At 36.6% G+C, this 10,121-nt stretch overlaps 1 long non-coding RNA gene across 1 annotated transcript; it reads left to right on the top strand.

Moving 5' to 3' along the window:
* Nucleotides 1-377: 377 nt before the first annotated feature.
* On the top strand, nt 378-2,919 carry LOC137237841 (uncharacterized). The gene is made up of 2 exons (XR_010949046.1): nt 378-549; nt 627-2,919. It is a non-coding gene; the product is annotated as an uncharacterized lncRNA (long non-coding RNA).
* Nucleotides 2,920-10,121: the final 7,202 nt, after the last annotated feature.

Below are 10,121 nucleotides of genomic sequence, written 5' to 3'. Positions count from 1 at the left end.
GAGGTTATGTTGCGAATAGAGTGGAAGGCAGTGGACTAGGCAGTTGAATGTCATATAATGAAGGAATGGTGTTCGGAGTTTTTTCAAAGTTAAAAAAAAATGTTAAAAGCTTTAATATAAATAAAACTATTATTTTAATAACAACAAAAACGCCTTATATATTCTATATACATAAATTCGTAAGGATAATCTCACTTTAAAAATTGGGTTAAATAATCTAAAATTTGTTTTTGAAATTGAGTCGAGAACTGTGCGTGTGAATGTGCGAATTTTCACCGATCAGCTGTTAGTTGCGCTACTTGGTAAAATTTACAATGATAAGAACTGGTGATTGCAAAAACAAAATTTTACAACAGATGAAATTATGGCCCCTATTATGAGCATTATTCGATCTTCGATCTTCGCTGGCTATCGAACATCGAAAATCGAATTTGAAATTGGTATTATGACAACTCATCTCTGTCGAAATTTTCGTTGTGTATCTAATTTTCAAGCGAATAGAAATTTGTTGTCGATGCTGTATCGAATAGAAAACGAATTGTTTAAAATGTAAGTTTTTTGTATTTATGTTCTACTTTTTTACTACCTACTAGTAATTTTAAACTATTTGAATTCATTTTATATAGGTCCAAGGTCGTGAGTACAAAACAACAGCTTGAAAGACTGGTTTCAATTATGGAACAAAATTCCCATATAGCAAAGGAACTTGCACATTATAGAAATGCAACTTGCTTGATGCAGCTCAGCCTCCTCGTAATTCAATTTTATCCATCTTTCACAAATAAAATTTTCCAAGACATTCAACACCTCTGATAGTACCACAGACACAGTCGGCTGGGCAAGTCCGATTGCATTTTCGTTTCCAACGCTCAGTTGGTAGGATCCCTGAGCACAAAATCAGAGAACTGTTGCCAAAACTAAAAAATATTAGGAATAGACTTGGCTCTTGTGCATTGCTGCAGCAGTTCATCTGTACTGGACAACAAGTCCATGAACGCTTCTTTGGACAGTCTCAAATTTTGAATAAATCTATAAACAAAACTTATAATTTCAACAATTTAACAACTTATTTAGAAAGCTACACTTACGTGGTGGAATTCATTTCCAAAGGATTTGAAGCATCTCACCTGTCTTCTACTTCTGAATGAAAATTCGTTCGATCAGCTCCTTCGACCACGGTCGAAGATCGAATTTATCTCATAATAGGGGCCACAGATGCAACTTGGACATAGTGTACCTATACAACCCTGCAAAAACGCTCCACGTCATTTGTCTAGTCATTTGACCGACATTGTGCGGTCACGCCCCTTATTAAATTTTGGTCATGTTTGTTCAGGCGTCGGTAACTTTTTTCCCAATTCGTACCTATTTATGTGATTGTGCATTCCGCTCCTACTTATAGGATGTGAGCATAGCACTGCTCTGCTCACACACGTCACAATGCGCGTCAAAAGGCGGTCAAATTTTCGGTTTTTTTCCTCTACATTTTCGAGTCATTTGACAATCAATTTTACTGCGGTTTTACCGTTTATATAACCGCCATATAACTTGAATTTTACCTGCCGATTTACTTTACCTGTAGCAGCCACGAGAATAAAATATGAACCAAAAAAATTTAATTTTCAATATTTATTTTTAATTATAATAACCAAACATAACATATAATATAAACATTTATTTAAAACATATCATTAGATTTAGTCAATTTTTTGCCAAATAAAGAATATATGAGGCGCCTAGATGCAAAACCAGATATTTAAAAATTTAAAATAATATTTAAATTGCGACAATATTGCATCGCCTAGCAACATTCTAAAAACCCGTATTGAAAATTCATAACAATTTACAAAATTTCAGCTTTTTTGTGCTTTTCTAAGTTTTACATATCATGGATTCATCTGGTTTTGCATCTTGGAGCCATATATTCATGAAATTGCAACTTAAATTAATACATTTAATATAAAAAGGAAGTAAGTACTTTAATAATAACATAAAAATATATTAATTGCTTTGAACTATATTGCTGCTGCAGCTAACTTTACATTTGAACAATTCAGAAGTGTGTTATATTCATGTATAATTTGAGTTGTTTACATAGTTTCGAATACAAAATTTGATTATTTGAATCAATTTAAGTCTACAACTTAAAGCTAAGTAGAAATTCAGATTAGATTCACTCTTGTTTTCAAATCAAGAATAATATTCAAAGCTGTCGTGGAATCGGATTGCTGTCGTAATTGAATTTGAAAGTAATTAAGTAAAATATGAATTAAAAAATGTAGGACTAGTAATTGAGTCAGACTTATTATTGTTCTAAATCTAATCATTCAAGCAATAATTCTGAAACCCTAGCAGGAGTATTGATTGGTTTCAAATCTAATTCCAACAGCAATCGTATCACGACATACCTTATTATATATGTACATGAAATTGTAACTTAAATTAATACAGTTGATAAAAAAGAAAAGTAAGAATTTTAATAATAAATAAACTCGCCTTATTGGTTTTTATTTTCCAATTGAAATCTTTTCCAAGCGAACAGAAAATAATTTTAAGCTTCAGAAAAAACTCCAATTATTTAAATAATGTACAACTTAAAGCTTAGTAGAAATTCAGATTAGGTTTACTCTTTTTTCAGATCAAGAATATTTAAAGGTGTTGTGGAATCCGATTGCTGTCGTAATTGATGAACTTAAAAATGTACGACTTGTAATTAGGTCAGACTTATTATTGTTCTAAATCTAATTATTCAAGCAATAATTCTGCAACCTTTAGCAGGAGTATTGATTGGTTTCAAATCTAATTTCGACAGCAATCGTATCACATCCCTTATTATATATGTACGTGATATTGCAACTTAAATTAATACTGTTGATATAAAGAAAAGTAAATATTTTCATAATAAATAAACTCTCTTAATTGGTTTTTGTTTTCCTGAGCAAGCACATCGCTAACCTGTTTTGGCAAAAGATATGATTATACTGTCTTCGATAGATAGTCGGACGAGCCGCTACTCGGCCAAGTAGAGATGACCGTTGTGTCGGTGGAAGCTGTTACAACAGCAGTTTCTAACTTTACACCATCCGTACAGTGTGATGAATGCTTCACTGCCTTTTCCAATTGCTTGGCGCCAGCAATTTTTGCTGTTTGTAAAACTTTAGCTGTAATGCAAATATATAGTTGGGTTAAAGTGGTTTTTATTTATTTGTTTATTTATTTATTTATTTATTTAGTCTAGTAACAAATGTTTAGTACAGACACTTATGACTAAATTACAGAGACCAGCTTATATTAAGCAATGGAGAACATTAACAAGAAGAATTTATATTATTACAGATTAAGTAATTTTTTAGTTTAAGTTGAAAAGCGTATTTTGAGTCGGAGAAATCAATATCCAAAACACTAGAGAAGCAATTAATTTCTGATAGGGCTCTGTTAATAGGCGCTTTTGAGTTATAAACAGTTCTACTCAGCCCTATGAAAAAGATTTCAAAGTGGCGGAGGTTTCTACAGGGAGTATTTAAGCATAGTCTTTCAAGAAGCAGCGCGCAGTCAATTTTGCCCGTGAAAAGATCGAAAATGAACAACGAGGCCAAAAGAATTCTGCGATTGTTAAGGGATAATAAGGATATTAGTTGGCATCGAGACTCATAAGACGGGATCGGTTCAGAGAAACGTAATGAAATAAGCGCGAAGCGCATAAAGAAATTTTGAACCCGCTCCAGGCGGTTGATGTGAACTGTGTGGTAGGGCCGCCAAATGAAAGCCGCATACTCAAGTTTGGACCGCACAAAGGACGTATATAAAACTTTGAGTGTGTATGGGTCAGAGAAGTTTGCGGAATGGCGTCTGACAAAAGCAAGCATTGAAAGCGCCTTAGAAATTGTGAAGCTGACGTGAGTGTTAAAATTAAACTTTGAGTCGAAGTATACCCCCAAGTCTTTAACTTCAAGATTCGTTCGAAGAAAGGTTTCTGCAATATGATAGGAGGTATGAAGTGGCCTCAGCATTTTACCATACGTCACCGTGTGGCACTTACTTATATTAAGGAAAAGACGGTTCTTAACACACCAGATATAAAGCTTATTAATCTCAGATTGAAGAACAACGACATCATTATAACAACTGATCTCAGAATAGATCTTGAGATCATCAGCATAAAGCAGAAATTTGGTAGATGAGAAGCAAGAGCTAATGTCATTAATGAACAAGATAAATAGTAAAGGGCCCAGAATACTGCCCTGGGGCACTCCAGAGGTGGCCCAAAATGGTTTCGAATAAACACCGTCAATATTTACAACATTACTTCTGTTGTGCAGGTAAGATTTAATCCACTGTAGGAACGTAGAGTGGAACCCATAACAAGCAAATTTCGCAATTAAAATTTTATGAGAAATTTTATCGAATGCTTTGGAGAAGTCAAGGTATATTGTATCAACCTGAAAACCCCGCCTAAATGCCGCGTAGCAATCCTCAGAAGACAGCGAGGTTCGTTAATGTGGATCTGGCCGGGACAAAACCATGTTGATTGGCGCAAATCAGGTGTTTAATGCTAAAGTAAAGCTTGTCATTGACAACACATTCAAATAGCTTCGAAGTTGTAGACAATTTGGAAATAGGCCTGTAATTAGAACAGTTACTTTTGTTGCCAGACTTAAAAATGGGAGTGACGGATGCTTGTTTCCAGTCATCAATAAAAATACCCGATTCCAATGATTTATTGAATATAATCATTAAGGGTCGTACTAGAGAAGGACAATTTTTCAATAGAATAACTGAAAGATTATCAACATCAGTTCTGGAGGAATTTTTAAGTTTTATAATCCCCTCAATTATGTCTGCCTCAGTGAGAGTAAGTGACCCAAAATTATTAGCAGAGGGAGACTTAATTAACTTGTGTATGTTATCTGTATCTTCCACAGTTAAATCATTATCTGTGATAAAATTCGCCGAGAAGAAGTCAGCAAAGAGATTAGCAGCATCATTAACAGAGTTGGCAGTAATATTATTGTAGCTTACTGATTTCGGTATGCTAGATACGCTCTTCATGGAGTTAATGTAATTCCAAAAGTTCTTCGGATTGCTCTTGATGTTTACCTCAAAATTTCTGACGTACTTAGCATATAAAGACTTATTAAGATTGTTAAATTTTTTCTTATAAACAATAAACAAATCATAAAATCGACGCTGATTAGTAAACTTATATTTTTTAAAGAACTTGTTTCTCAAATTTTTTAGATGTTTGAGCGCACTATTGTGCCAGGGAGATTTGTAAATTTTATTTTTATATATCGGCACGATTTTTTCGCAAATCTTATGAATTTCATTTTCAAATACATTGAAAGATTTTCCAACTTCACTTTCGCCAAGCATAGCATCCCAATCAACTCCACGTAAAGCAGAATTTAAACGATTAAAATCACATCTTCGAAAATTGAACGATTTTTTCATATTTGATGTAGGAATACAGAAATACTCAAAGAACTGAATTTCAAGCTTTAAGGGCAGGTGATGCAAGTTTGGTGGCGAAATTGAAGACGCAGGTTCCGAGATAACAAAACTAATATTATTAGTTACAAAAATTAAATCAAGAGTGCGATATAAAGAATTATGGAAACTGTTAATTTGAGATAAACCAACCCCTCCACAGTTATCAATAAGATACGATTCATAAGAGCTGTTAATATTAGTAGGAGTTAAATAGAGATTGTTTTCAAGAGAGATCCAGCTAACATTACTTAAATTAAAATCCCCCAGAACACATAGCTGCGTTTCTCCTGAACTTCGCTTAAGATTTAAGATATTATTTGTTATGGAAACGCATTTACAAGGGAGCAGTAAGGAAGGCGGTCGGCATGATGTGTTGGTGCACAGTGGCTAGTCATTGTCGGCTGGGGCGGGTCCTTGCCAACCTTACTGTTCCTGCGCCATAAGCAGAAAAAGGTTCCTATCATGCCTATCAAACTAGCAGCTGTCAAAATCAAAATAAACTGACAGAAGCGCAGAGACCGACTCAAAACGCTTATAAATTCAAATCAAAACGACATCCGGTCGAACCGGATGCCACGGACAACCCGTTAACATTCCAAAATTTAAAAATTCAAAAATTCAAAAAAAAATTACCGCAAAAAAATTTACCGAACCGGACATGGCCGGTTACCAACGCTGAAAATCGAAAATAAAAAAAAAGCTGAAAATTAAAATACAACAAAAGGGCCGAATATAACTTGGGGGCGCCGCGGGTGTTGTTGCGACGCCCGGTGCATTTATCCCACCCTCAAATAACCATGGCCACCGACGCACCTAATCTTTCGGTGGCCCCTTACCTGTTTTATCTAAGTGCCTTCTAAGTAAGTGGCGACGCCAGCATTCCCATTTTAAATTACAATTTATTTATAATTCATTATTAAATTATAAATACATTATTAAATTCATTACAAAAATTATTACAATGTTATCGTAGAACTCAGTTTTGAGTGTAACCTGATATCGAATCGATATAATGCTAATGCGCCTAGTATAATGCTAACAATATCTGATATGTACAAAAAAAAGTATTTACCAAAAGCAATAACGATAAAATTGCGATAGCAATATGTATTACGGCACGTAAATCACCTTCGTCTTGTTGTTCGAAAGGTATTGCCCGCAATAGGGATTCATATGCATATATATATACCTATATATTGCATTTGGAAGGAAAAAAAAATTTTGAATTCAAAATCCTTTTGCCAATTCGTGTATACTTGACAATCGACGAATGGCTGCTGTCGCAAAAAAAAATCCGTTAAATCTATGGTTAAGCTTCCAAAGTGAATCGCTAAAACGTTTCAATGTATAGAGCTAACTTTAAAAATCTTAAGGTGACAAAATATATATTCTTAAAATGATCGAAAAAAAAAATGTATCCTTTTTCTTTTTTTATGTAAAGCTAATGCTTAGGTAGGTATTAGGTAAATGGAATCATACTAGTTAATTGCTGAATACAATCTTAGTCATAGTTAAAGAGTTTTGTTTGATATATTATATGTAAGATGCATTCTCAAATAAACGGCGTATGTTGAAATTAGGGTTAAGCGTTCTAACAGGTAAGTGCTGCTTGACCGGACTGAGACAAAACTGCCTGTTTATTTGTGAACAAACCTTTAAAACGTGTAAATAATTTTGGCATATTAAAATATGGTTGCATTCTTTAATATCTTGTCAAGTTGCAAAACATAAGTGTTCATATGGTAATTCTTTTGGTTAGGTAATCAATACAGCTAAGCTTAACTCGTGGGAATCATTTATGTATAACCTTTTCGTCTATAATACGTTATACTATCCTTTCATCTTTTGTGTTGATAATTCAAAAAACAAAAATATCGTAATTTAGACACAAGAGATCGATCCTTGTCGAATGGTTTACCCGGGGTTATATAAAACCCTCTAAGTACCACTTGGAAGTTCTTTTAACTACCCTGCAAAAATGCTCTCGTCATTCCACGCCGTTTGACTAGTTACTACACAGTCATAGGTTATGTTCTTAGTCACATTTGCATGGGCGTGGGTAAGTTTCGTGACCAGAAGTTTTTTTGTAGGGTAATTAAGTCTAAATTTATACCGTCCTGGTACTTACATGGCCGACAGAGTGCGTACCATGGGTCTCTGCCGGCGTGTTGTCGCTGGTGGAGTTGACCTTGCCGGTGAAGTTGACGCTGATGTGGGTTGTGGTGTGCGGTCTTGGGCGCGCTGTGCTGGTATTGTTGGTGGTTGTTGCGCTCTGGTCCGAGGTGATCGAGTGCACCTGGTGGCAACGAAACTTCGGAATGACTTGGGGCTAAATTTGGCTTTCGTTGTACTACGCTGCCGCGTACTGCTGGCCCTGGAGGCGGAGGTGTTGGTTTAAGAGTCTTCTCGTAATTCGCTTGACCCTGTACTAATGTTTCTTAATTGTCCTTTTTGGTCCGCAGGAAATTGCAAAACGGAAGATTCCAAATTGCTCGATACTAGTTACAAGCTTCGCCACAATTAGAAGGCGTAAAAATATTTCCAAAAATTATTTTTCCAGTGTGCGGACCGGGTAGTTGGTTGATAAGTATGTGGGACTCCGTTAAACGCAAGCAGTGTGCAACCAATAGGAGCACCCTTAACAGTCAGTGTTGATGGGTTTCATATTTTTACATACTATTCTACATTCTAAATTAGCAAAGTCTCTTGTTATTCCAGTTTTCGAACCGTTGCACATTTGCTGGTGGTAAATGTTTTCAAGCCTTAGTTAATTGGGTTTTGATGACTTATAAGTATGTGCGTGCAATAGTTTTAAAGGATAAGACTCTTATGGTACGAAGTTTTCGAAGCCGAAATCGCCAACGTTGATATTTTTGGGTTAATTCTTACCGTCGATCCCTTTTCCTTCCACGCCCACTGCAGTTAGATTCTATTGGCCCCTTTTGCAATCCTTTTGTAAAACAAAAACTCTTTTATGGCCGGAACCTCGTGATCAAAAAAAGAAAAAGGAAAATTTTTTCCCTAGTGATGGCCGGTCTGTCTTTTTTCTTCCTTTCGATATTTTTTTCTATCGCCACTTTCGCCACATCGCTAGGTGTGTTCGCGTGAACACGCTCCCAAGTGGGTCGTAGCCGTAGACCGTAGCAGCAGACCGTAACAAACCTGCTTCGCTTTGAAGACCTGACGATGAAGCGAACAGGGAACCGGATCATCTGTGGGAAGCTATTGCCAGGGATCTCCGATGACAAGCAACGTGGGGCACGACTCACCCCTGAGAAAAGAGTCTCAAAGTCCTACTACGAAGCTAGCCGGGCAACATGGGTCCATCAAAAAAAAAGTTAAGTCAAATTTGGGAATTAATTCTGTTTCCTAGTTTAAAAGGGCTTTGCGGCAATTAGACATTTGTTATGGAGAACTCGTCAAAACTCCGAAAGGTTTTAGTGGTTATCGCCCCCACAAAAGGCAAGACAAAAAAAAATAGACATTTTGATATGGAGAACTCGTCCAAACTCCGAAAGGCTAGTCCGACCTAAGCGGGACTGCCAGGGTGTTCACGGTCCTCGGTGAGTACGCGCGTGAACATCCTATGAGGTCAGTGCTCGGGGAGAATACTGGACGAGATGTCCCCGACCGCCAAAACGCCCAGACAAAAAAAGTCCAATAGGTGGATATATAAACAAAAAATCAAATTGTAAATTGGCAAAAGAAACGCCCTTGTTGGTTCATTGCGGACGAATATCCGAAGCATGGAAGCGACCTATCAATTTCCCGTTTAGGTCCTCGAGATCATACAATGCGTTACCTATTTTTCGAAGCACGCGACACTTCAGGTATTTGGGTAGGAATTTGGCATTAATGCCCTGTTTAAAATTACTTAAGGCAAAGTTTCTCCGGAAAACTTCCTGACCTTCCTTATAGTTGACGTGTCTAGAGCGCTTGTTATAGGTGGTTACTCCCCTATCTTTGGCCTGATCTAAATTTCTGCGGATCTGCTCACGAATATTAGTCAACTTGTCAGCTCGGCTTACTACCGTAACCTGGTCTTCTCGAAGGCTGCCGAGTTTCCCTAAAATGTTGTACGTTGAGGCATGTTGGACCATGTTTTGGCCATATAATGCAAAGTACGGAGAACACTGAATCGCTGTATGAAAATCACTTCTCAAAACTGATAAAATTTCGGGTATATGCTTATCCCAATTAGTGTGGTCAGGTTTATCCTTCAGGAAAATCCTAATCTTAGAAACAATTTCTCTGTTGACGCGTTCGGATGCGTTCGCTTGGGGAGAATATAGCCCCGTCCTCACGTGCGTCACCCCGTAGTTTGCAAAAAATTGGTTCATTTCCTTCGAGATAAACTGTTTACCATTGTCACTGTGAATAAACTCAGGGACCCCTACAGCCGGAAAAATTTCTGAAGCGAAGTAATTTATAACGTTTACAGTGGTGGCTCTCTGCATGGGCTTTAGCCAAACGTATTTTGAAAAATGGTCTAGTACTATGAAAAGAAATTGATTTCGCCGCTTAGATCTCGGATACGGCCCTAGAAAGTCGCAATACAACCGCTGAAATGGCCTTTCGGATTCAAAGGTACTCCCTATAGGTGGTCTCGACTGCTGATTGGTGGGTTTTAC

Source organism: Eurosta solidaginis, chromosome 1 (assembly GCF_040869045.1).
Source record: "Eurosta solidaginis isolate ZX-2024a chromosome 1, ASM4086904v1, whole genome shotgun sequence".
In the NCBI taxonomy this organism is placed as follows: Eukaryota; Metazoa; Arthropoda; class Insecta; order Diptera; family Tephritidae; genus Eurosta; species Eurosta solidaginis.
The sequence above is the reverse complement of the archived record's forward strand: the minus strand, read 5'-3'. Positions and strand labels throughout refer to the sequence as shown.